Source organism: Tursiops truncatus, chromosome Y (genome assembly GCF_011762595.2).
Source record: "Tursiops truncatus isolate mTurTru1 chromosome Y, mTurTru1.mat.Y, whole genome shotgun sequence".
NCBI classification, from domain to species: domain Eukaryota; kingdom Metazoa; phylum Chordata; class Mammalia; order Artiodactyla; family Delphinidae; genus Tursiops; species Tursiops truncatus.
The window spans coordinates 4,271,041-4,294,443 of NC_133428.1; positions in this window are offsets into that span (position 1 = coordinate 4,271,041).

The window sequence follows — 23,403 nt, forward strand, 5'->3', positions numbered from 1 at the left end:
TTGGATTTATCCCTGCCACCCGCCACATCTTTGCTGCCTGTGTGATGGAGAAACCAAACCTTCAGCACTTTCTCATCATGGGACAGGAATCCTTGACTCACAGATGGGCATCACGGCAAGAATTATAAAGAGCTTGCGTGGTCCTCAGGCAGACCTGGGCAAGGGCTCTGTGAGGGATGGAAGCCAGTTGGCTTTTTTTCTCCCTGCTGTACAGATGGCCTTTGGGCTGGACAGAGCTGAGCTGGTGCCCAGCAGGCAGAATGGAGAAGCAGCAGCAGGGCACATAAGGTCGGTGAAAATCCTCAGGGGAAAAATACACACTACGGACATGTCGGCTGCCACGTGCATTTGAATCAGCTGCAAAAGGGCTGATGTTCTCAACGCAGCATGCCGAACAACTTACGCTAAAATAAAAACAGAAAACCTCACCAAGGAACAGCTCGGAGCAGTTCTGCACAGGGCCATTAATGAAAAAAAATGTCGTTTATTCCTCACACGAGTAAGATGTGTCCTTTAAGTAATGAGACCCAAGTTTTTCTGATAAAATTATTTTTATTTAAAAAGGCAATCCATGGGCTTCCCTGGTGGCGCTGTGGTTGAGAGTCCGCCTGCCGATGCAGGGGACACGGGTTCGTGCCCCGGTCCGGGAGGATCCCACATGCTGCGGAGCGGCTGGGCCCGTGAGCCATGGCCGCTGAGCCTGCGCGTCCGGAGCCTGTGCTCCGCGGCAGGAGAGGCCACAGCAGTGAGAGGCCCGCGTACCGCAAAAGGAAAAAAAAAAAAAAAAAAAGGCAATCCATGATTAAACGGCAGGCCAACAAGACATTTGTATGCAATGATGTTGGCAATGTTATTACTGTGACTTTTTCAGAAAAAAAAAAGCATTGGCATTATGAACGAATGATCCTAAAACTTTATACTTTGTCACAATAATTCCATTTAATGGACTGTATTGCAGTAAAATACCAAAATGATAAAGTTGAGACTGCAAAGAGTCCCATAAGGAAAGTTTATATATACTTTTTAAATTTTATTTATTTTTGGCTGTGTAGGGTCTTCGTTGCAGTGCGCGGGCTTCTCATTGCAGTGGCTTCTCTTGTTGTGGAGCACGGGCTCTAAGCGTGCAGGCTTCAGTAGTTGTGGCACGTGGGCTCAGTAGTTGTGGCTCACGGGCTCTAGAGCACAGGCTCAGTAGTTGTGGTGTAAGGGCTTAGTTGCTCCGTGGCATGTGGGATCTTCATGGACCAGGGCTCAAACCTGTGTCCACTGCATTGGCAGGCAGATTCTTAACCACTGCGCCACCTGGGAAGTCCCTCATAAGGGAAGTTTAAATACGGAAAGCTAAATATCATGGTTTTCAGGTATGAGGTGGACCATTAAATTTACTCTCATTATGGAATCTCTGCAGGTACAAAATAATCCTTCAAAAGACAAATATGACATGAGAAAAAAATCCCAATATTATTTTGAACGAAAGAAACTATTCTAATGTGCACACCTGCATATCTTGCCATCAGTTTAAAAAAATACAGAAATACAAATAAATGCTAAAAGAAATAAGACAAAATATATGTGATTATGTGATCCCTTTTGTGTTCTTTCTCCCCATTTTATGTTTTCGAATTTCATATTCCGTACTTTGTACTAGAAACTAACAAAAAAGAAGCGTAGATTACCTTGTGGGAAAGCACATGGTGCCGTTGCCTTTATGATTTTGATAGATTCCCAACAGAAACAGATTAAATATTATCTAAAGTATATAAGAGTTTTACAGTGTGATTTTCGGAGAAAAGAAAGGAAGAATTCCTTAAACATATCTGGGTGTCCTTTCCCATTTTTGAAGATAATTTGTAACGTTATTTCCCAAAATTGTGAAATGGCATTTAGAGATGACAGATATACTAGCCTCAGGAGGCTCCACGCAGCCACTGAAATGGGTGAGATGCTCTCATTCTTAACCAGAGACAAAGGTTTTGGCTGGAGATAAAGATACAGTTCAGAAAATTATATGATACATGGTTTTAAAAAATAAAATTAGAGTCCTCATTTTCCCACATGGAAAAGAAATGATTGGAAAATGGAGATATTTTTGTGAAATTATCTACCAAAGAATTAAGAATGTTATAGAACACAGATAATATCATGTTGCTACATTCTCTTCTTTCATGTAGTAATCAGGAAAGGATATTCGAATTGGGGGTCAAGGTACAATTTCATTTTCTTTGTCATGTTTTTCAAAGTGTCCGCACATCGCTGAGCTTGACTTACATAAGTGAATGCATTTAATTTGAAGAAGAAAGTATTAGAAAATAAATGACCACTTACAGTTATATCTAAATTATACAATTATCATGAATACAAAAAGAAATAGAGTTGCCCACCAGAACAGTGTAACTTTTTGTACTATACTTTAAAAACATTACTACAGTTTTGGGTGCGAGGTAATTTGTTTCGTTTCTGCGCTACTTTTCAACCAGTAAATTCACTTTCAAAATGCAAATGAACTGACTAAAACAAAAGAAACCGTAGTCTGAATATCACCTCTCTCACACCTGACTGTGTGCTCCCCGTGAAACCCACAGACTGAGTAATTGTTTCTTTTCATCACATTTATTTTTTCTTTAATTGCTTTTGTTTGCTCTGTGCAGACTGAACCTTGGAAACTGGTTACTTGCTTTGAGAATCCATTCAGCAAGGCAAAGGAGAGACTGCTTATTATATACAAAAATCATTTAAATCCACCCAAGATTCAAACCACCTAGACAAGCGTGCCTTTCTTGTTTTATACTTCCCTCCTTCGATATAATGTTAATTGTAATAATTTACTCTAGATGTGTCTCTGTGGTATAATAGCACTGATACAGAGTATCTAAGAGCATGGAGTTGATTACCAGTTACAGTAACACATGTGGAGATGCCAACCCTGTATTTACTATGTATACACAGATCTGAAAATAACATGTTTTGTCAGCAGGTTTCGTCAGGAAACAGCTCTTTGCAGGGGAAAAAGTTCTCTGCTGGAGGCCCCTTTTCTTGTTACTTTAGCAAAGCTACATTGTAACTACCACATGGCATGTAGGATCTTAGTTCCCCAACCAGCGATCAAACCACACCCCCTGCAGTGGCAGCGCTGGAAGCTCAGAGTCTTAACCCCTGGACCCATACTGCCAGGGAAGTCCCCTAATTAACTTTTTTAAATTAATTAATTAATTTATTTATGGCTGTGTTGGGTTTTCGTTGCTGCACACGGGCTTTCTCTAGTTGCGGTGCGTGGGCTTCTCATCGTGGTGGCTTCTCTTGCTGCGGAGCATGGGCTCTAGGCATGCGGGCTTCAGTAGTTGTGGCACGCGGACTCAGTAGTTGTGGCTTGTGGACTCAGTAGTTGTGGCTTGCGGGCTCTAGAGCACAGGCTCAGTAGTTGTGGTGCACGGGCTTAGTTGCTCCACGGCATGTGGGATCTTCCTGGACCGGGCCTCCAACCCGTGTCCCCTGCATTGGCAGGCGGATTCTTAACCACTGTGCCAGCAGGGAAGTCCTCCCCTAACTTTTAAATCAGGCGCCTGCATGCCCTACTCATCTCTGGCCCTAGCACACCTCTCACATCTTTTAGTCGCACAATACCTTGCCTAAACTCTTGATTCTTTCCATAGATCAAAGAAGTAGAAATGAAAAATAAGTAATTAACAGATGACCAGATCTCTTCCCTAGCTTCCCCTTCAGTAATCTCGTGAACAGACTGTGTGAACAATATAGCATCTAAAGAAAAATCACAAGTCAGCAAAGCCTGCACACAGTGTGGGATGGTGATGACTCTGACCGCCCCCATCTCAATGAGTAACTGAAATTACTTCCCTTTTTCTTTTTAAAATATTTCACGGCCGAGTAGAATCTTTGGAGCTGGATTTTGGGAACACTGCGTCCGCCTTCTCTGCAGACTGCTGTCTTTCTGATTAGAAGCAACATGAAAGTGTTGGTTTTCCTTTCTACCAACACTCGCCTCTCAGGTATTGATTTCTGAGCTGTAAGCAGCCACATCTGAGTTTGGTAACAGATTCACCATAACCTTATTAATATCTGCCTGTGGAACTATGACTGTAGCAGCTGACACTTGAATCAAAGAGAAGGGAGAAAACTGGATTATCCTGGTGCTTTCCCACGTGTTCTGAATTACTCCCTCAGCCCTTCCTTCTTTGCTTCCAGGCACCAAACAGAATATTGGGCTCACCTGTCCTTCCTCCATGCCATAAATCAGCCATCTTCCCTGGGAGCCCTAAATTCCTTTTAATAACACCAATAACCAGAAAGCAAGAGTTCAGTATTAATTGTTTAATTTCTTCTGTGGTGTCATTGCTTCTAAGTCTTTCTAGTGAACTGAGTTAAGGTCTAGACTTTTTTAGAAATGATGAGCTTGTATTAACATTTTTACTTGAAATTTAGCATTACAGTACTTTTCTTAACAGATTTTATTATTTTGTATGGTTTTTTTAACTGAAGTAGAGTTCATTTACAACATTATGTTAGTTTCAAGTGTACATCAAAGAGATTCAGTTATAGCTATATTTTTTTAGATTATTTTTCATTATAGGTTATTACAAGGTATTAAATATGTTTCCAAGGTATTAAATATGTGCTCTACAGTAAATCCTTGTTGCTTATCTATTTTATGTAGTGTGTTTATGTTAATCCCAAACTCCTAATTTACCCCTCTCCCGCACTCCCCTTTGGTAACCATAAATTTGTTTTCTAAGTCTGTGGGTATGTTTTTGTTTTGCAAATAAGTTCATTTGTTCCGTATTTTAGATTCTACATACAAGTGATATCATATGATATTTGTCTTTCTCTCTCTGACTTACTTCACTTAATATGGTAATCTCTAGGTCCACCCACATTGTTCCAAATGGCATTATTTCATTCTTTTTATGGCTGAGTAGTAATTCCATTGTATGTATGTACCACATTTTTTAAAAATAAATTTATTGTATTTATTTATTTTTGGCTGCATTGGGTCTTCGTTGCTGCATGTGGGCTTTCTCTAGTTGCGGCGAGCAGGGGCTACTCTTTGTTGCAGTGCGTGGACTTCTCATTGTGATGGCTTCTCTTGTTGCAGAGCACGGGCTGTAGGCATGCGGGCTTCAGTAGTTGTAGCACGTGGGCTCAGTAGTTGTGGCTTATGAGCTCTAGAGCACAGGCTCAGTAGTTGTGGCGCACAGGCTTAGCTGCTCTGTGGTATGTGGGATCTTCCCAGACCAGGGCGCAAACCCGTGTCCCCTGCATCAGCAGGCGTATTCTTAAATACTGTGCCACCAGGGAAGCCCCTGTACCACATCTTCTTTATCCATTCATCTATCAAAGGATATTTAAGTTGTTTCCATATCTTTGCTATTGTAAATAGTGCTGCGATGAACATTGGGGTATGCGTGTATCCTTTAGAATTAGAGTTTTCTGTTATTTTTTATTTGAACCTCTCTTCTCTTACACTGAAAGGCTTAGCTCCTAATAATATCTCTTTATCTTTTTAAGTTGAAATTTGTGTTGTTATCACCATAGCTTGTTGTCATTGTTTTAGTTATTTGATATAAAGTTAAATCCCTTATTTAATTGTTGGTAGTAGTCATTTTTTTTAACTCTTTGATTTAATTTTAGTTACATATACAGTAAAATGTTCATATGGTGTGAAAGTCAAAACTTAATAAAGACTTATCCTTAGAAAAATTTCACCCAGCCGTATATTTCACCCTAGTTCCTTCCAGGTTCTTAGAATCTCTTCATGAAGCCAGTTTTTTGGGCGTTTTTTTGGTTAAAAAAAAAAGCACATTTATGTTTGTTGTTATAAATATAATCTTAATCTAGGTTTTAAAGAGAGCCTCATTTATTACAAAAAATGTTTTGCTGAAACATAATCATAAGGGATTATTTGGAAGTAAGGAACATCACTACTTAAATAATTATATTTCAGCAAAAAGGCATTTGGGGATAAATTAGAATTAGTTCATAAGTAGAAGTATGTATTTTTTGTTCTTGTTATTTAAGTTATGTTTAGCAATGTATGTTTTATACATTTTTTATAGGTCTACCTACTTTCTATGCAGTTACATTCATTCCTTTTACTATTCATTTAACTCTTTTATGGTAATCGTTCCCACAATCATGATATGGAACAGTTTTGTCACCTCGAAATTTTTCTCTGTGCTCCTTTGTACTGACACTTTCTCCCATAAGTTTTTATTTCTTTAGGGTAAACACCCAGGAGTGGGGTTGATGATTTGAATAAGGACAGGCTAAACTTTGTCAGAAACTGACAAGCTAGATTCCGAAATGCCTGGACCATCTTGTACCCCGTCAGCCATGAATGAGAGTTACAGTTTTTCTGCATCCACGTCAGTTCTTGGCGATGTCAGGTTGATGTTTCCGGAGTTTTTGTTTTTGTTGTTCTTTTGAAACATTCTGAGTGCAGTGGTAACCCAGCTGATTGTATTTTGCATTCCTCCGTCACTAATGATTTTGAGCATCTTTTCATGTGCTTACTTGCCTCCTATACATATATCTTCTTTGGTGATATGTTGAAATCTTTTATCCAGTGAGTACTATTAACTGGGTGATTTGTTGTCTTTTTATTGAAGGTGGAGGGTTCTTATGCATTAAAGATCGGAGGCCTTTTTCAGATACGTGTTTTGCAAATACCTTCTTTCAAACCGTGGCTTATTGTATTTTATTTTCTCAATGGCATTTCTTTTTCTTTTATGGATCATGCTTTTGCGGTCAAATCTGGAATATATTTGTCTAACAAATTCCTACTTCAAAGGCTTAATCGTATCAACAGGCTTGAGGGGAAGGACAAGATGATGAATGTCTTAAGCAGGTAATTAGCAAAGAGTTGAAAAAAGTCTTTTCTTGTAAGCAGGCTACAGATTCATGCTAAATGCATTAATGCCATCTGTTAGTGGAATGTTTCTTTAGCATAGAATGATGTGGTAAGGATAGACCTGTCTGGCCAAGATTGCTTAGGCTAGATACCTAGAGTCAGTGGATATATGAGACATGCATTTAGGGAAAATGTCTCATGACCTGTGTAACCGTCAGAGTGAAAAGGAGGCTGTCCCATCACTGAAATATTCCATTGAATAAACAGGAATCTGTAAACCTGGAGTAAGGTGTAAGAAATGCATACAATGTTGGTTTTAAGGATGAACTTTTGGACTACCTCTGTTGAGCTTGTATAAACATAATAGGATTCCACGTATTAGAAATAGGCAAGTGGAGGAAAATATGTTTGAGAAAGACATTGTAGTTTGATAAAGCCTGCTCTCCTGGCAGACGTAGCAAAACTGCATGGAGATGCCATTGTGTTGCCCATCTGGAAATCCTTTTCTCTTGCTCTCTCATTTGATACTCTCCCTACTGGTTTATAAAGTTACAACATATAAAGAAGTTGTGACGTGTAACTTTAAGTGCACATTGATTTCGAAACTGCCCCTGGCGATCGTGCATTAATCTAAATCGCTTTGCATCTACGTGTCCCCGGTGAAGAACTGTTTTAGCTTATGGCTATCAGAGATTTGGAGATAAAAAACACAGTCTTTAACCACACTTGTGGTAGCAGACGAGCTCAGTCTAGATTATGGATCTTTAAAGAGTCATTTTCCCAAAGATTAATAGTTATTACTTATACCCCAGTGGTATCTAAAAGGATCGCCTTGTCATCGCTACACATGGTTCTGTTTATGGACAGATACACACACACACACAAGTATTATTTTGTTTCTATATAATTTATGCATATAATTTTATACACACACATACAAGTATATATAAATATGTACACATACGTGAACATATGTTAATATTTGTGTATATACTTTTATCATATATAATATATATGCATACATATTGATATATGTTCATATATATAGTCTAGTATATATATTTGTAGTATTTGTATGTATTTTATATATATATATATATATATATATATATATTTTATATAAGAATTCCAGGACTTCAATCCAAATAAGAATCTACAATTTCTATATATACCATATATATGTTCTAGTATAGATATATGTTCTACTCTATATATTTATGTTCTCATATATATATTCTAGTATATACATATATCATATATATGACTTGGTATATATATTTAATATATACATTTTTACGGTTCATATATTTTATATATATATAAAAATATTAGAAGTCCAGGACTTCAATCCAAATGAGAATCTACAATTTCTAGAAAAAAGTGTATCAGAGCCGTAATATCCTTTATGCCCATTTTGACACATGGCTGTAAATAAATCATTTACAGATTAACATTATCTGACACTCTTGGGTATCATCTAAGTAGAATTGAAATCAGAAGCCAGGGTCAGAAAAAAAAAATAAATGAATTTCATTTGGTAAATGAGCCAAAACATGAAAAAATAACCCAACCCAACCTCCGGCTTCTGCAGCAAAAGTGACAAGAACCCAATGTGAACGCGCGTAGAAGCTTCTGGTTCTATATTAGGCACGTGGTTTGCTCCTAAGAACTAAGAAAAGTGTGGCAACATTTCATTCCAAGGGCCCTTTAAGAAATGACCCTCTCTCAGCACTTTCAGGATCCGATCGAAGAACCAAAATCCCCAGGGTTCGTCCAGGACAATGACTCTACATGCCCCCAAAGAGTAGGGATAAAGCAAACAAATGTCCTGATTACATATGGACAAGGCTGTCTATCTTTGGGACGTAATTTAATAAAGCAAGAGAAAACCTCCGAAGTTATTTGTTGGAAACAAAACTCCCAAGCTTGTTCATCTGACTCGTGGGCCACTGCTTCATTTATCTCTTGAAACCGAAAGGACAAACCTATTTTTCTTCCTCTTCTGAAGGCTTCTCTGAAGAGAAACCTGCCCAGTCCTGTCAAACAATCAAATATTTTGCCTTGGAAAGGATGTCGTAAGGGAACCGCAGCTTAGCATCCTGAAATGCGATTATGACCATCCCCAAATTCCATTCCCAGAGCCATAAATCTTACCCTGCTTTACTGCTGCTTGTGGTTTAGATTCACCCGACTAGAATGACAAGAGACCCACATTGAAAGGTGAACCATGAATGTCCAGCTTCTACCTGTCTGTCCAACATTGCAAGACAACGTAGTAACAAGGCAATTTTTGGTTTCCGTGGATGCAGACATCATCTCTTTCCAAGTAGCATATAATTAAATTGCCTTTGGGTCAAAATATGTTTCCATCATGCTTGTTGTTGAGTCTCTTAGCGACAGAGTCTGATTAAAGATCCCAAACTTAAAGTATTTCAGGATCCCTAGTAAAGATGCAACCTCGTTTCCCTACTGGTGAAACAAACGTACACAAGTGTACTTTGCATAAACATTTAAATACATGGGTAAACTTCAATAATCAGAGAGCATGACATAAATTAAATCCTCCACGTTTTGTTGAGATAATTGGTTTGCCATTTCACAGGATGGCTCAGGACTATTAGTTCCCCAAAAACGAAAACGTTATTTTTATTCATAATAGCAAGTTACAAAGAACACATGTAGCTGTGTTTGCTCTACCTGCTCAGGGTTTAAGTATTTCACTTGCAAGTTAGCAGCTGAATGTTATACTTATAGGTGGAATAAAATACTTGCAAAGGTGCTTATACAAATGCTTATAAAGGCAGCATTTAAAGCACTGTTCTTCATGCTGTGTCCTTCAGAAAGGGTAGGGAAAAGAAGTACACTGTAGGCATACTCCTAATGTGTTAACTGTTGGATTGGATAAGCCAGGAGCATCTGTAAAGCTCATTCTGGAAAAATGTTTTGAAACAGATGTTTGTTGCAATTAGGAGGTATGGTTTGGTTTAATAAAACGAAGATTAGAAATACATTTTCCTTTATCAATTGTATTATTCATATTTACTAAGACTATAATGGGTCAAATCATAAAACTGTCATTCCTATAGGTCAAAAATGACAATTCCATGTGCTTAAACTAGACAATGAATGCTCAGATATATTCTGAGGATTCTGGGACTAGTAAAGTCCCCGTTTCAGTAGCTGGGAACTTGCGATTTGTGTTATAAAAATTTTATCAGGATTATAGGGTATTTCCGGATTCTGTTATGCCTGTCTCCTAAAAAAAGAATGAAGGCGACATCAGAAAAGAGATGGTTTACTGCCTTTCTTAAAAATTAAACCAGATTATTAGAAACCTACATGCCACCATTATAAAACCCTGTCATTTTACAAGACTATCAGGGACATTAATGTAAACAGGGTTTATGACTCCAGGCCGCTGTCAGCATTTCCATGCATGAAAAACAAAAATAATGCAATATAATAAAAACTGAATTTTAAAATTATAAAATATATAAAGTATAAAGTTATGTAGAATTATAAATTATCCAAAATCATAAAAATTTATAATTTATATAAAATATGCAAATTATAAAAAATTATCCAAAAACCAAGGAAGGGGCAAGCATCCATCTGTAGTAGCATTAAGTTATAGAAGAAGGAAGCTTGTAGGGGACACTGTTTTTAGTGAGTTGGGAATAATTGATCCCTGTGATTATATTTCACATTTTGATTATGAAGAAATGTTATTTGAAAATCAGTTGGAGAGACTCATAACCAACAAGTGTCTGAACAATATTGCATGTAAAAGAAAAATCAGTCTTCTAACTTGGAATGTCTATGCTGTTAGATACATCCTTTGGATTAACTCATCAGGGTGGGGTAGAGGATAAATTAAGGAATGAACTGCACGTAAAGATATTTCTAGAGTACATATGAACAGTTATCATAGGAATGCATCATTTGAGGTGGTTTATGTCTAAGCTATATATTTTATTTATTTGTTTGTTTATTTAATGTATTTATGGTTGGGTGTTCATTGCTGCAGGCAGGCTCTCTCTAGTTGCGGCGAGCGGGGGCTACTCTTCATTGCAGTGTGCGGGCTTCTCATTGCGGTGGCTTCTCGTTGCAGAGCACGGGCTCTAGGCACACAGGCTTCAGTAGTTGTGGTGCACGGGCTCAGTAGTTGTGACGCATGGGCTTAGTTGCTCCGCGGCACGTGGGATCTTCCCGGACCAGGGCTTGAACCTGTGTCCCCTGCATTGGCAGGTGGATTCTTAACTACTGCACCACCAGGGAAGTCCTAACCTGTATGTTTTTTAATGGAAATCAGGGTGGAGAATCAAGAAGACCCCCTTCAATGTGGGTGTGCTTGAATTTATAATTAGATTTTTTCCTTAATCTTGACCAAAGAGCAGGTTTAGGATTTGACGCCTGGATAGAATTCACTTTTGATTTCAAAATACGGAGTTTAGAACTTTTTCATGTGAGCGTGAGCTGCATCCACGTGAAGTGTTCAACTATTTTAGATGTTTCCTGCACGTTTGTATAACGGGGATATCACAAACATATTTGATGGGATTGTTGGAAAGACTAAAAGTACGTTCAGAAGACAAAGTGCCTGGAATATAGCAGTTTCTCATTAAATGGTACTTTGTTGCCCCATCTTTCTGCATCAAGAAAACAGGCTGCATGCCTAATGCCATCCGAAGCATGGAGTTGGTCCTAGAGGTCAACCTTCAAGAGCATGCTCACGTACCATTGCAACTTTTAGAAAAAAAGCTCACACATGTACCTGCAAACCCTGCTCGTTGGCCACCAGCAGCTTGCTTTCATGTGAAAAGCAATACATCGTAAGTTGACACTAGTATGTGATTCCATAATTTAAAAAAAAATAAGAAATTTAGTGATAGGGCAAATGGTATCCTCCTGAGGACTTTCTCATGTGCCCTGAGAAACTGCTGGACCCTCATGCGGGTTGCATTTGGAACTGGCCAAACTGGACTGTGTCACCAGAGAAGTCTAAGACATGATCAGAAACCTCAGAGGAACTCTGATGTAACAGAAACAAAAATAAACAAGTGGGATTATGATAAACTAAAAAGCTTCAGCAGGGAAAGGAAGCAGTCCACAAAATGAAAAGGCAACCTATGGAATTGGAGAAAATATTCAAAAGCCATATATCTCATAAGGGGTTAATATCTTAAATATATAACAAACTCATATAAATCAATAGCAGAAACAAACCTGAAAAAAAACCTGATTTTAATATGCGTAAAGGACGTCTCTCCAAAGAAGACATCTAGAGAGCAAACTGGTACGTGGAAAGATGCTCAACGTCACTAATCATCAAGGAAATGCAGATCAAAATCTCAATGAGATTTGACCTCACCCTGGTTAGGATGGCTGTTATTAAAAACACAAGAGGTGACAAATGCTGGAGAGGGTGTGCAGAAAAGGGAACCCTCTTACACTGTTGGTGAGAATGTAAACTTATACAATCAGTATGGAAAACAGTATGGAGATTCCTTAACAAGCTAAAAATAGAGCTACCATATGATCCTGCCATCCCACTTCTGGGCATATATCTGGAGAAAACTCTAATTCAAAAAGATACATGCACCCCTATGTTCATAGCAGCACTATTTACAACAGGCAAGACATGGAAGCAACCTAAGTGCCCATCGACAGATGAATGGATAAAGATGTGGTATATGTACACAATGGAATACTACTCAGCCATAAAAAAGAATGAAATAATGCCATTTGCAGCAACATGGATGGACTTAGAGATGACCATACTGAGTGAAGTAAGTCAGACAGAGAAAGACAAACATCATATGATATCACTTATATGTGGAATCGAAAAAAAATGACACAAATGAACTTATTTACAAAACAGAAATAGACTCACAGACATAGAGAACAGTCCCACTTCTGGGTATTGATTCCAAGGAACTGAAATCATTATCTCAGAGAGGTATCTGCACACCTATGTTCATTGTACCATTATTCAGTAGCCAAGATATAGAAAGAACCCAAGTGCCCATCAACAGACAGATGGGTAAAGAAGAAGATGAGATATAATACACACACACACTGGGATTTTATTCAGCCTTTAACAAAGGAAATTTTGCAATTTTCAACAACATGGATGGACATAAAGGATATTAGGCTAAGTGATATAAGCCAGACACAGAAAGACAAATACTGTGTTATATCACTTATATGTGGCGTCTAAAATAACTAGACTCAAAGAAGCAGAGAGTAGAATGGCGGTTGCCAGGAGGTGAGGGGAGGGGATTGGGGAACACTTCAGTTATGCTAGATGAATAAGTTCTGGAAATCCACTCTTCAGCAAAACTACAACAATTTAAAAACAAAAACGAAAAAACGTTGCAGCCTGTCCAATAGTTCTCAGCTCTGAGTCTTTAAATAGGTCTTATTGTACCTCCAACTCATATAGTCAGGTGTAACACAAGGCAGGGGGATGAACCCTAAATCGCTGGGGAAAGATGTGAGGTCAGCAAAACTCAGTCTCTTCATACAGCATGGGATTCCGTTTTAATTTCCATCCAGTTGAGTTCTAAGCCACAGCATGGCCCACACTGGAAGGGCTGGCAGATGGCTTTTACCTGAAGTGCGATATCGCAGAGTTTGCAATTACACCCGCTGAACCCCCGTTGCCTTGGGGTGCAGACATCATTTGACACGTTAGTGTGACAAATTCTAAAGCGCTCACTTTCCCCAAACATCTATGTGCCTCGTCACAAAGGACAGGGTGGCAGTGGTTTTCTCACCCCCATCCTAGCTCCAGACAGGGAGGCATCACAACAGGACTTGCAGACTCACCCCCGTCGGTCCCTCCGCCTTGTTGTGACCATTTTTATAAGAGATGGCTACATGGCTTGTGTGTCTAGAAATCATTATCTTTGTGTTCCAGAGCTCAGGACTTTACAGCCAAAATTCTCCTTCAGGCTAGACAAACAACATCTTGGTTTGAGATTGCCCACTGCCTCCAAACGTTTAAAACCCATCACTGGGGCCACATCACAGTGATATTGGAACAGAACACTGACATTTTTCATATGAATTTCCTGGTGTTATATATTTGTGGAATTGCATAAGTCTGAGTGAATGTATATGTGTGTATCTGTTTCTAATTTTGCCTTTAAATTAATTAAAAGTAAAAAGCATTTTAAACATGCCCCAAACATCCTCCATCGTAGATGGGATCTAACTTGGGTTAAATAGGGGAAGGGTTTTTTGTTGGTTGGTTTGTTTTTGCTTTATGAAAATATAACTGATTTTTAAATACTGTGTTAGTTTCAGGAGTAAAGCATAGTGATTCCTTTTTTTTTTTTTTTTGCAGATTGTACTCCATTATAAGTTATTACAAGATAATGGTTATAATTCCCTGAGCTATACAGTGTGTCCTTGTTGTTTATCTCTTTTATATATAGTAGTATGTGTCTGTTAATCCCCTAATCCTACATGATCCCTCTCCCCACTTTCCCCTTTGGTAACCATAATTCAGTTTTCCATGCCTGTGAGTCTATTTCTGTCTTGTAATTAAGTTCATGTGTGTCACATTTTAGTTCCACATATAAGTGATATCCTATGATATTCGTCTTTCTCTGTCTGACTTCACTTAGGACGATCATCTCTGGGTCCATCCACGTTGCTGCCAATGGCATTACTTTATTGTTTTCATGGCTGAGTAAGAGTCCATTGAATATATGTACCTCATCTTTGTTATCCATTTACCTGGTGATGGACACTTAGGTTGCTTCCATGTCTTAGCTATTGTAAATAGTGCTGCTGTGAACATTGGGGTGCATGTATCTTTTCAAATTAGAGTTTTCTTCAGATATACGCTCAGCAGTGGGATTGCTGGATCACATAGTAACTCTGTTGTTAGTTTTTTGAGAACCCTCCATCCTGTTCTCCGTAGTGGCTGCATCAATTTCCATTCCCACCAGCAGTGTAGGAGGCTCCCTTTTCTCCACACCCTCTTCAATAGGGAAATACTTGACATCCTCTATATCATCTTTACAAAGAGTATTTCATTGTTTGCTTTGTCAGAACTATCGGTTCTGTCTTCCGTGGATTCACACATTCAGAGTATTGAGATACGTGGTTTGTTATTCCTGAAATTGAAGACCATGGTTTGTATCGTTATAAATTCATCCTATTTCTTTGGCCTGTATGTTGTTTCTTCCTGGATGGGTGTTTGTGCATATGTCCTCCTGGAGCAAGCTGTGATCTGAGTTTAATCATGTGTCTCGGGGCTGCCGTTCTTTCAGGGGTAAGGTGTGATGAGAATGGGATTTGTCCGGCAAAGCACCTGCCTTCATTGTGGTCCTGCAGTGTTTACCAGTAAGAAGGATTAGCTCATCACATGGAAAGAACAGGCAGTGTGGAGAATCAACTGCAATTCCGTTGGGTTTGGGAGTTCAGGGAATTTAGGGTCATCTGAGTGCAATGAAATCTCCTCATCCAAGCCTTGGAGTCCCTCAGCCCATGACTGCAAATCTTATGTCCTGGCTTCTCTGTCCAGCTAGATCTGAAGCAACCAAAACAAATTTTTTTTTTTTTTTTGGCGGTACACGGGCCTCTCACTGTCGTGGCCTCTCCCGCTGCGGAGCACAGGCTCTGGACGCGCAGGCTCAGCGGCCACGGCTCACGGGCCCAGCCGCTCCGCGGCATGTGGGATCTTCCCGGACCGGGGCACGAACCCGCATCCCCTGCATCGGCAGGTGGACTCTGAACCACTGCGCCACCAGGGAAGCCCCAAAACAAACATTTGAGATCACTGCCCACAGCCCTCAGAGCTAAGAACCGTACTCTGGGATGCTGAGGCACAGAAAACATAAAACAAACAGTCTGTGTTTGAATCTTCCAGTGAGAAACCACAGAAGCAGTGTAACATCTGCCTTCTGAATCCTGCGTTCAACCAGCTGAGCCTAAATCGTATCAAGTCCCAGAAATCCTATCCAGAGTTGTGTTCTCTGTGAACCAGATACTATAAGGAACAATGTTCACAGCTGCATTGTTTAAAAGAGCTTTAAGTAGAATCGACCCACCCCATCTGCCAACAGTAACGTGGATCTGCCCATTGTGGTGTGTTCATCACATAAAATATTAGCCAGCAGAGGAGGGAGGGAGCTCTGAGGTACTGGTGTTACCAAGCCCAAGCTCGTACTGCTCACTGCACGACAGACCAAAACATCGAGAGACCAGTTGTTGGGTCAAGGAATAGAGACTTTGTTCGGAAAGGCAGCAGACGGAGAAGGTGGTGGACGCGTGTCCTAAAGACCCATCTTTCCCAAGTCAGAATGCAGGCTTCTTTTATACTAAAAGGGGCGGGGGTGTGGTTGGTTGCTGCATTCTTCTTGGTGCCAGAATCCTTTGTTCTTGCAGCTGTCCACATGGGTCAGGTCACGACGGTCCTGCCAGCCTCCAACAAGACAAATGGTATTCTCTGTTGTGCAGCTTTTTATCTCTATCTGAATGGGAACGTGTTATACCTTTAAACCTTGAGAATACGTTATCCTTATATTTCAGGCTATAGGCAACATTCTTAACTTGTTAACAAAAGCAATAGAATACCAAGGTTAAAGTAAAAGAAACAGCACTAATATGGAGTCAGATTTGTTCTCCCCTCTTACACTTGGAATCTCTGGATGGATCTCTGTAATACTGAGTGAAATAAGCCAGCAACAAAACAATACACAGGCCACATGCCCATTTATAGGAGATCCAAAATTTTCACTCTTAGGCATAAAAGTTTAGAAGAGAACAAGGAAGTGATCGTTATGAAATTCAGGATAGAGGTTACCTCCAGGGCAAGTGGAGAAAGTGCTGTGTTTCGCCTCCTTCAGAAAGCTGTTCATTTATTTTTAAGCCGTTTTAATGAATGCATGCCATGTCATCGAAAAAGTTAACAAAGGAAGAAAAGGATCTGAATTGCATATATAGTCTTTATCTGCAAGGGAAATAGAGAACGTACGTTTTTCTGGGTTCAGCAACGCAGAGGGACACATCGAAGTGCGTTGAAATGGGTGTTAAGTGTGAGTTGATAAACCTTCACCATCACCACGACCACCAGGGGACTAGACTGTTATTTTCCCATTTGGAAAACTCCATCACTCCCCACTTGTTGAAGAAGGGTGGGTTGCATTCAGTTGACAATTTGATCAATGGCTCAGGGTTGCAATTGCATGGTACCTCCTTTGCTTGTCAACTCCCTTATTTTGTGCACATAATTAATATTAAATTTGTATGATTATCTCTATGATCTGTCTTTCCATCTATCCATCCACCCATCCATCTATCCATGCATTCATTCATTGAGCTAATGATCTAGATAGATAAGTTATAGAAGCATAGATCGATGTAGACAGATGATTGACAGGTAGGTAGGAAGAACGAAAGAAAGGAAGAAAGAAAAAAAGAAAGAAAAAGAAAGAAAGAGAAAGGAAAGAAAAGAAAGAAAAAGGTAGAATAGATAGGTAGATAGATAGATAATAGAATAGATATGATGGATGGATGGGGGCTGGTTGGGTGGATGGAAAGATAGATAAAATACAAATACTACAAATAAAATATTCTTTTGCTTAGAAACTTTTAGCCTTTAGTTGAACTAATTATACTTCTCAAGTTCATGGCTTGCTGTCACCATCTTTAACCAATGGAAGCCCCACCTCTCCTGTTGTATTTTCTTCTATTGCTTCTTGTCTTCTATTTCCATAACCCCTTCTCTTTCTTCTCTGTCCACCCTCCCAATTACATCCACTCTGTTGAATTTCATGTGCACATTTTAAAATTTCTCCTTGAAAGTGGACTGCTTACCCTCTGCTAGAAATCCTCCTTCTCCTCCGCCTTTGAGTAACAACATCTATCCATCATTCTTCAGATCTCAAGTGATCCCTCACCTCAGTGGACTTTCCATTTCTCCTCTCCCTGCACACCCTTTAGCCCTTTATCCTTCTCTAATAATCCACTTCTTTCTGTAGGGGGAGTACGACATTAAATATTTAGGTTTTCATTCTCTCGTTTAAAGACGTTTTAGGTACTACAGTTTTCCAGGCTCAGGAAATTTTTGTAGCAGACTAGGAAGAAAGACAATTATCAACAAATTAATTCTTTCCAATTTGTGTGTTTCTACCATAAGCATTTGACTCTGGGAAACTACGGTGTGTGTCATGGTGAGTGTGATCATTCTGAGGGACCCTTCCCCTGAGAGGGAGGCAGGTTATTCACGTGTACAAGGGTTTTGCAGAGGCTGGCGGAGAAATCAGAGGCATGGTCTGCAGGTTGTATGGGTGACGCAGGTACCTGTGCTGTGCCGTTCCTCAGTCTGAGAGAGCTAAACGATGCTCCCTCGGCAAGTGTTCACTCTGTGCGCAACATGAACGCACGTTATCTGGTAAGAACTGAAGAACCGTATGCATGAACCACAAAGAAACAACCTCCACACACGTGGCATAGCCATGGAAAGCGCGGACCGGATGGAGTTTAATTTTCTCGCTGGCTTGTTGAAATGGGCCCTCAGCGTTATGAGGTCACTCGACCTGCAAAAACAAACACTGTATTTCCTGTACAGTTTAGCCAGGACGAAGTGGTAGGAGCAATCATGCCTACTGGCATTCGTGGAAGCTGTATTACACTTTGTGTGTGCTGCTGATAAACATTCTCTTTCCCTTTCTGTGTGTTCTGTGAGGACAGCAAATTCCTGTGGCGGTATCGGTGGCACAGGTGCCGTCAGAATGTATGCACTAAATGAGTGTTTGGTGATGGGACGGATTTGTAAGAGGCGCACATCTTCAGACACGAGCGCGAGCACGGATAATGAGGCAGTGTGGGTAGTCTCAATTCTAATGCAATGGAAATATAAAGGTTCCTTTAAGCTCACTCTTCTCAGAGCCCAAGTCTTAATTTATTATGGCTACCAGGTACCAATAGGAGCCTCACGGCAGGCATAAACACACAGTTTGTGTTGGTGTTCGACCAATCCAACGGGGTCCTTCTGTATTAGCTGCCTGGCTCTTTCCCAGAAGCCATCATCTTTACCTAAACATCAGTGGCCTTGTAGTTCTCCATCTGGGTGTTATCCACCCAACATCCCAAGCACTGTAACATTGGCAAAGGCTGAAATGCACCACGTAGACGTCTGGTCTTGGAAATAACCTGTGGTTACGTCCCATAATCAATCTGTGTTTATTAATGCGACTGCATTCTTTAGGCTGTTTGCCAGGGCTGCCGTAACAAAGTAACCACAGACTGGACGCCTCAAACCCTTGACATTTATTTCTCGCTCTCTGTCATAAGATACTCTTAAGAGATAAGAACTGCCTGGATATCCCAGCAAACCACCCACAGACCCCAGACCCTGACTGGCATCGTACTCACAGGCAAGGGTTTTGGAGATGAGGGTAGGATACAGGCTCCAAAAGAAAGGAGATAAATCCTAGGACGATTTAAATAGTTCAGATCTTTCTCCTGCCATGGCTACATTCCAGTCTTGTTTTTCTCCTACCACCAACTGTCCATTCCAGTGAGTAACGGAAGACTATAAAAGTTAATTCCCTTTTAAATTATTCCCGTTGTAAGATTTTCATTAACTACAAGAGGGAGTGTATAAAGAGCATTTGAAGGCGCCCATGCTTTTCAATCTGTGAATTCTGAAGTTAATTGAAAGAAAACATGGTAATTTCAGCTGTGGTAAAGGAAGGGAATAAGGAAACTTTAGATCCTTGAAAGGGGGGCAATTTGAGGCCCTCGTCTCTAGGAGTCTGATTTTTTTCTCCCTTGTGCATTCTGAGATTTCCGTGAGTAGTTAAAAGAAAATTAAAAGTGAGAGAAGAGGGCTTCCCTGGTGGCACAGTGGTTGAGAGTCCGCCTGCCGATGCAGGGGACGCGGGTTCGTGCCCCGGTCCGGGAAGATCCCACATGCCGCGGAGCGGCTGGGCCCGTGAGCCATGGCCGCTGAGCCTGCGCGTCCGGAGCCTGTGCTCCGCAACGGGAGAGGCCACAAGAGTGAGAGGCCCGCGTACCGAAAAAAAAAAAAAAAAAAAAAAGTGAGAGAAGAGAATGTTGAGAATAAAGAAATCGCTTTGTCCAGGAGCTGAGGAAAAGTCCTGCCTAGGCTTTTCACAACAGGCGTTCAGTTCATAGAAACACATCAAGAAAGAATGGAGGTTTAGAAACACAAGTCATATCTAGAAATGGAAAGACAAGAGTCCGGGGGTCTTGAATAAGTAGCATGTCGGGGGGGGGGGGGTGATAAAATCACGTGACGTAGGGCAGCGTGTCCTGCGTGGACCTGATGTAAACTAGGCTGTGTTGTAGAGAGACTCGTACACAAACCCATAAGGTAAGGTCTTGCATTTTTTTTTTTTTTTTTTTTTTTTGCGGTACGCAGGCCTCTCACTGTTGTGGCCTCTCCCGTTGCAGAGCACAGGTTCCGGACGCGCAGGCTCAGCGGACATGGCTCACGGGCCCAGCCGCTCCGCGGCATATGGGATCTTCCCGGAGTGGGGCACGAACCCGCGTCCCCTGCATCGGCAGGCGGACTCTCAACCACTGCGCCACCAGGGAAGCCCTTGCATTTTCTTTGAAATAAAGTTGAATGCTTATCTTTGATGATGCATGGTTAATGCCGCAATGCCACTCCAAGTTATATATGAGAACGTATCTCCGCGTTAGAACTTGTCCATGGGCATTCAGAGCCGTGCCTTATTTCAATAGCCACAAAAATGGAAACCATCCAAATGTCCGTGGATGGATGCCTAGATAAACAAAATCTGGTCTGTCCATATAATCATAACATATTGTATGATCATAAAAAGGAATAAAATAGCGACACAGGCTGCAGTCTGGATGAATCTTGAAAACACGCCAAGTGAAAGGAGCCGGTCACAAAAGACCACGTGGTGTGTGCGTCCATTCGTGAAGAAATCTGCAGGATAGGCAAACCTGTAGAGAGAAGGTAGATGCAGGGTTTCCAGGGGCTGGGAGGCGAAGAGGAATGAGGGGTGAGTTAATGGGTACGAGATTTCTTGATGGAAAATGAAAATGTTCCAAAATGGATGGTGGTAGTTGAGCGATTCTGTGAAGAAACTAAAAAACGCGAAATTGCCTGTTTTTCATGAGTACATCATAGGATACGGGAATTTAATGCTGATTTTTGAAAGATACATGCCTAATATTTGATTCTTAAAGAAAGATCCTTGTATATAGTCTTTTCTCCCCCAGGTATTCTATTTTCTCCCCCACTGCCTGCAGATATGCAGTGTGAAAAGCCCAGGATCTCCATAGCAATAACTTTCTGAAAATGGCAGGGTGTGACATTGTTTTGTTTTGATTTGAGAAAATCAATTTCCTCTTCTGTCTCCTTCAGTCCAGCGTGATCTGTGGACAATGTGCTGTCATCCCCCTGGATCTCTGCACTGTATACTTTCATCTACCGAAAGCCCTCCATGGGACTTAAGTTCTTTTCTGAAAACATTATTCCAAGTTATTTATATTGATGAGTTGATTCACTATAGTATTTTCGTGAAATGCGATTCAGGGTTTTAGTCTACTCCACGGAGAAAACGTTACAGGTTTTTCTCTGTTTTGTTTCCTGCTGCTGCCCGTGCGAGACAAGCGATAGTAGAGAGAAATAGTTGATTCATGGGGAAAGAGAACAAAAAAGAAAAGGAGACAAATAATGAGCAGCTGTACGCTCTCTGAGAACACCCAGACTAAAATCAGTGAGGGTCCTGGTAGCCTGAGATGTAAGGAGACACAGCGGCTGTGATTCACGGAGCATGTTTATTGAGAAAGCACGGCCTTTCTGCGGGTACCTCCCCAGGGAGACGTGAGATGTAGCCTGAAAGCTGGCACTAGAAGCAGCAGCCTGTGGACGGGTGGTCCAGCCTCTGTGACTCTGCTCAGTGACCCCCATCTTCTCCAGAAGCATCAGCAGCCCAGGCCCATGAGACCTACCTGAAGCCACTGAATCCCGAATCCCCCATCCACGATCACTCCCACTCCTGGCCTCACCACACCACCAGCCTCTGGAAACTCTAAATTTCTCCTCTTCTGCTAGGTCCTGACTGCATTCGCTCATCTCTTAAGCAACTCACATCACCATTTTGCCTATATATTCAAACCCCATTTTATTCCACTGCCGTGTAATTTTGCTACCTAGGGAAAAATCATAATTTATACCCCTACTCACTAATGCACGCGTGCACACACACACACACACCCCAGCTTCTAATGTGAAAGCATCTTGGAATTATTGGAATTAGCCCCATTAGGTCATGAAATATATTATGTGTATTCCTCCTGGGATCTATTTGCTGTTGTAGAAATCTTGCCTCATTAATCATAAATGATTTTAATCTATAGGTGTTGGTATTCAATGATTCCAAAACCATAAAATAAAGCTTTAAAAGGTTTCTTTCTTTTTTTATTATTATTATTTTTTTTAATTTTTACGAGTGTAGTTGATTTACAATGTAGTGTTAGTTTCTGCTGTACAGCACAGTGGATCAGTTATACATACACGTATATCCACTCTTTTTTAGATTCTTTTCCCATATAGGCCATTACAGAGTATTACTAGAGTTCCCTGTGCTCTACAGTAGGTCCTTATTAGTTATCTATTGTATATATAGTAGTGTGTATATGTCAATCCCAGTCTCCCAATTTATCCCTCCCCCCTGCCTTACCCCCAGGTAACCATAAGTTTGTTTTCTACATCTGTGACTCTATTTCTGAAACATTTTCTTTCTTGATACATGGTCTGAAGCAGCTGGTGTAGCCCTGGAAGAGTCTGGTACATTATATAAAATTTACAGGACAAAACATTTACACTTGGGACTTTTTAAGGATCTCATTGACACCATCCTCGATAATTGGATGATAATACTTTATGTATCATGTGTTATTATTTGCGTGATTTTTGTTTTACCTGAAAATGATTTCGTCTAGGTTTCACATTTCTTATATATCATGCGTCAATTAACTTACATATTATAAAATTTAGTTCCTTTCTGCTGTCCTCTGTAGTCTCTCTTCTAACACCGTCCCTGCTTTTTTGTTATCATTTCTGCATTTTAATTTCCATCAACGGTATTCATACTTTTATATTCTCAAGCCACAGACCTTATATTAGATCTGCATCAGTTATCCTGTTTTCAGTGATTTGGGTGATTCCAAAAGTAAGATCAGTGAGAATATTTGTACATCTGTATCATTATCGCTGTTTAAACAGCAAAATCAATTATGTTGCTACAACTGAGTTTTTTGTCTCTGCAGTCAACAGTATTTCTACATTTTTGGCAGCAACAAAGTTTAGATGCTGCCCCTCTCTATACCTTCTACTTCATTTGAGAATACGTGGAGATGTGCATTTCTAAAATAGTGGGGGGTTTTTCCTTCTCTGACCGCTTTTCCTAAGACAAAAATACCAGTCTTCTGTAGAAAATACTTAGTGTTTTCCAGCTATTTACTCTTTGTCTTTAAAATACTGACTTATCTAAGAAACAGAAACAGACTTGCAGACA